Source organism: Centropristis striata, chromosome 8 (assembly GCF_030273125.1).
Source record: "Centropristis striata isolate RG_2023a ecotype Rhode Island chromosome 8, C.striata_1.0, whole genome shotgun sequence".
NCBI lineage: Eukaryota > Metazoa > Chordata > Actinopteri > Perciformes > Serranidae > Centropristis > Centropristis striata.
Genome location: NC_081524.1, coordinates 14125927 through 14130802, shown reverse-complemented (window position 1 = coordinate 14130802; position 4876 = coordinate 14125927). Strand labels below are relative to the sequence as shown.

Genomic DNA, 4876 nt, shown 5'->3' with positions numbered 1-4876 from the left:
AATTTGATCACCCTTTGCCTTCAAATCAGCATCAATTCTTCTAGGCATTTGTTCACACTGCCTAAGACTTTTGCACAGAACTGTCTACATGTATGTATATATATATGAGGACAGAAAAGTCAAAATAACGAGAATATAGTCAGAATGAGAAAAAAAAGGTGAAATGAAAAAAGTGAAAATGACAAAAAAGTTGAAATCATGAAAAAAAGTCAAAATGACAAAAAAAAAAAGCAGGTAAGTCATAATGTGTTTTAATTTTATTTTATGTCATTGTGGTTTTTGAAATGTATGTAATTTCCACTGTCGGATACTTGTAAGCCTTGGAAGAAGGTCTCTCTTGTGTTTATCTTCCCAAGGAAAACTTCAATTGTACTAAACTGTTTTGGAGCTTTTCCTTGTCCATTGGAGAGAGGTGTCATAATATGCTTCTTGTTATATATATATATATATACATAAACATATATGTACAGTACTGCGCAAGGGTTTTAGGCTAGTGTGGAAAAAATGCTGTCAAATAGGAATGCTTTTAAAAATAGAATTGATGAATTTTTTAAAATCAAAAACTAAATGCAAAGTGAGTGAATTTGATCACCCTTTGCCTTCAAATGAGCATCAATTCTTCTAGGCATTTGTTCACACTGCCTAAGACTTTTGCAAAGAACTGTCTATATGTATGTTTATATTTATATAAATATGAGGACAAAAAGTAGAAATAACGAGAATATAGTCAGAATGAGAAAAAAAAGTTGAAAACATGAAAAGTCAAAATGACAAAAAAGTTGAAAACATGAAAAGTCAAAATGACAAAAAAAGTTGAAATGATGAAAAAAAGTCAAAATGACAAAAAGTTGAAATCATGAAAAAAGGTCAAAATGACAAAAAGTTGAAATCATGAAAAAAAGTAAAAATCACAAAAAGTTGAAATCATGAAAAAAAAGTCAAAATGACAAAAAGTTGACTTTTGCACAGAACTGTCTATATGTATGTATGTATATATATATATATATATATATATATATATATATATGAGGACAAAAAGTCAAAATAACGAGAATACAGTCAGAATGAGAAAAAAAAGTTGAAATGAAAAAAGTCAAAATGACAAAAAAGTTGCAATCGTGAAAAGTCAAAATGACAAAAAAAGTTGAAATCATGAAAAAAAAATTTATGAATTTTTTAAAATCAAAAACTAAATGCAAAGTGAGTGAATTTGATCACCCTTTGCCTTCAAATCAGCATCAATTCTTCTAGGCATTTTTTCACACTGCCTAAGACTAATGCAAATAAGATGATGTCATGTGATGATGATGTCAGGTGATGATGATGTCATGTGATGATGATGTTATGATGTCAGGTGATGATGTCATGGGATGATGATGTCAGGTGGTGATGTCAGGTGATGTCATTTGGTGGTGATGTCATGTGATGATGATGTCAGGTGATGATGATGTCATGTGATGATGTCCTGTGATGATGATGTCATGATGTCAGGTAATGATGTCATGTGATGATGATGTCAGGTGGTGATGTCAGGTGATGATGTCATGTGATGATGATATCAGGTGATGATGATGTCATGTGATGATGATGTCATGATGTCAGGTAATGATGCCATGTGTGATGCCAGGTGATGTCATGTGATGATGTTAGGTGATGATGTCATGTGATGATGTCAGGTGATAATGTCATGTGATGCTGATGTCAGGTGGTGATGATGCCATGTGTGTTGTCAGGTGATGATGTCATGTTATGATGATGTCAGGTGATGATGTCATGTGATGCTGATGTCAGGTGGTGATGATGCCATGTGTGTTGTCAGGTGATGATGTCATGTTATGATCTCATGTGTAATGCCAGGTGATGATGTCATGTGATGATGATGTCATGTGATGATGCCAGGTGATGATGGCATGTGATGATGTCAGGTGGTGATGTTATGTGATGATGATGTCAGGTGTGTTACCAACTGGCTCTAAGGTGGCAACAAGGAGGGAGGTCACACACAGATTGAGCATGAAAAAACTAATTTTCTTTAACATAATTTAAATAACTTATTTACAAATGAGTGGTGTGTGTAGATAAGAAAGGAGTCAATGATGTCAGCAGTGTGTGGATGCATGGGAAATATGGTGAGGTTTGTGATGTATGGTGCGACAAAACAAACAAAGGAAGCCACAGTGTTGGGCCTGGAGCCTGCTGAGAGAGAGTGAAGCTCTGCAGAAGGCCCTCCTTTATGCCTTCTAGAGAGCCCATCCCACATGGGCAGTTACAATCACAACCCTCCGACTCTACCCTCCTAACCACTCCAAGTACCTGCAACAAAAGCAGAAGTAAACAAGAAGGCAGAGTGGGAGGGGTCGTCACAGGTGATGATGGTGTCACGGATAATGGTGTCATGTGATGATGTCATGTGATGATGTCAAGTGATGATGTCATGGGATGATGATGTCAGGTGGTGATGTCAGGTGATGATGTCATGTGATGGTGATATCATGTGATGATGATGTCAGGTGATGATGATGTCATGATGCCAGGTGTTGATGTCATGTGTGATGTCATGTGATGATGTCAAGTGATGTCATGGGATGATGCTGTCAGGTGGTGATGTCAGGTGATGATGTCATGTGGTGGTGATTTCATGTGATGATGATGTCAGGTGATGATGATGTCATGATGTCAGGTGATGATGTCATGTGTGATGTCATGTGATGATGTCATGTGATGATGATGTCATGTGATGTCAAGTGATGATGTCATGGGATGATGATGTCAGGTGGTGATGTCAGGTGATGATGTCGTGATGATGATGTCAGGTGATGATGTCATGTCATGATGATGTCATGTGGTGGTGATGTCATGTGATGATGATGTCATGTGATGATGATGTCATGTGATGATGTCAGGTGATGATGTCATGTGATGATGATGTCAGGTGTGTTACCAACTGGCTCTAAGGTGGCAACAAGGAGGGAGGTCACACACAGATTGAGCATGAAAAACAAATTTTATTTAACATAATTTAATTAACTTATTTACAAATGAGTGGTGTATGAAGATAAGAAAGGAGTCAGTCATGTCAGCAGTGTGTGGATGCGTGGAAAATATGGTGAGGATTGTGTTGTTTGGTGCGAAAAAAAACAAACAAAGTAAGCCACAGTGTTGGGCCTGGAGCCTGCTGAGAGAGAGTGGAGCTCTGCAGAAGGCCCTCCTTTATGCCATCTGGAGAGCCCATCCCACATGGGCAGGTACAATCACAACCCTCCCACTCTACCCTCCTAACCACTCCCAGTACCTGCAACAAATGCAGAAATAACAAGTAGGCAGAGTGGGAGGGGTCGTCACAGGTGATGATGTCAGGTGATGATGTCATGTGTGATGTCATGTGATAATTGTGTCATATGATAATGGTCTCATGTGATAATTTCATGTGATGATGTCAAGTGATGATGTCATGGGATGATGATGTCAGGTGGAGATGTCAGATGATGATGTCATGTGGTGGTGATGTCATGTGATGAGAATGTTAGGTGATGATGATGTCATGTGATGATGATGTCATGTGATGTCAAGTGATGATGTCATGGGATGATGATGTCAGGTGGTGATGTCAGGTGATGATGCCATGTGGTGGTGATGTCATGTGATGATGATGTCAGGTGATGATGTCCTGTGATGATGATGTCATGATGTCAGGTGATAATGTCACGTGATGATGATGTCATGTCATGATGTCAGGTGATGATGTCAGGTGGTGATGATGTCATGTGTGTTGTCAGGTGATGATGTCATGTGATGATGATGTCAGGTGGTGATGTCAGGTGATGATGTCATGTGATGATGATATCAGGTGAAGATTATGTCATGTGATGATGATGTCATGATGTCAGGTGATGATGCCATGTGTGATGCCAGGTGATGATGTCATGTGATGATGATGTCATGTGATGATGTCAGGTAATGATGTCATGTGATGATGATGTCATGTGTGTTGTCAGGTGATGATGTCATGTGATGATGATGTCATGTTGTCAGGTGATGATGCCATGTGTGATGCCAGGTGATGATGTCTGTGATGATGTCAGGTGATGATGTTAGGTGATGATGTCATGTGATGCTGATGTCAGGTGGTGATGATGTCATGTGATGATGATGTCATGATGCCATGGTGATGATGTCATGTGTGATGTCAGGTGGTGATGTCATGTGATGATGATGTCAGGTGATGATGATGTCATGATGCCAGGTGATGATGTCATGTGTGATGTCATGTGATGATGTCATGTGATGATGTCATGGGATGATGATGTCAGGTGGTGATGTCATGTGGTGGTGATGTCAGGTGATGATGATGTCATGTGATGATGATGTCATTATGCCAGGTGATGATGTCATGTGATGATGATGTCATGTGATGATGTCAGGTGATGATGTCATGTGATGCTGATGTCAGGTGGTGATGATGTCATGTGTGTTGTCAGGTGATGATGTCATGTGATGATGTCAGGTGGTGATGTCATGTGATAATGATGTCATGTGATGATGTCAGGTGATGATGTCATGTGATGCTGATGTCAGGTGGTGATGATGTCATGTGTGTTGTCAGGTGATGATGTCATGTGATGATGTCATGTGATGATGATGTCATGATGTCAGGTGATGATGCCATGTGTGATGCCAGGTGATGATGTCATGTGATGATGATGTCAGGTGATGATGTCATGTGATGCTGATGTCAGGTGATGATGTCAGGTGATGATGTCATGTGATGCTGATGTCAGGTGGTGATGATGTCATGTGATGATGATGTCATGTGATGATGTCATGGGATGATGATGTCAGGTGGTGATGTCAGGTGATGATGATGTCATGTGATGAT

At 39.4% G+C, this 4876-nt stretch overlaps 1 long non-coding RNA gene across 1 annotated transcript in view; it reads left to right on the top strand.

Annotated features, from left to right (window-relative positions):
• Positions 1–1329: 1329 nt before the first annotated feature.
• The window catches only part of LOC131975821 (uncharacterized), a 5544-nt gene continuing 1997 nt past the window's right edge, over positions 1330–4876 (top strand). Inside the window, exon 1 of the long non-coding RNA XR_009394759.1 lies at positions 1330–1491. This is a non-coding gene — a long non-coding RNA (uncharacterized LOC131975821). The remainder of the gene's footprint in view (positions 1492–4876) is intronic.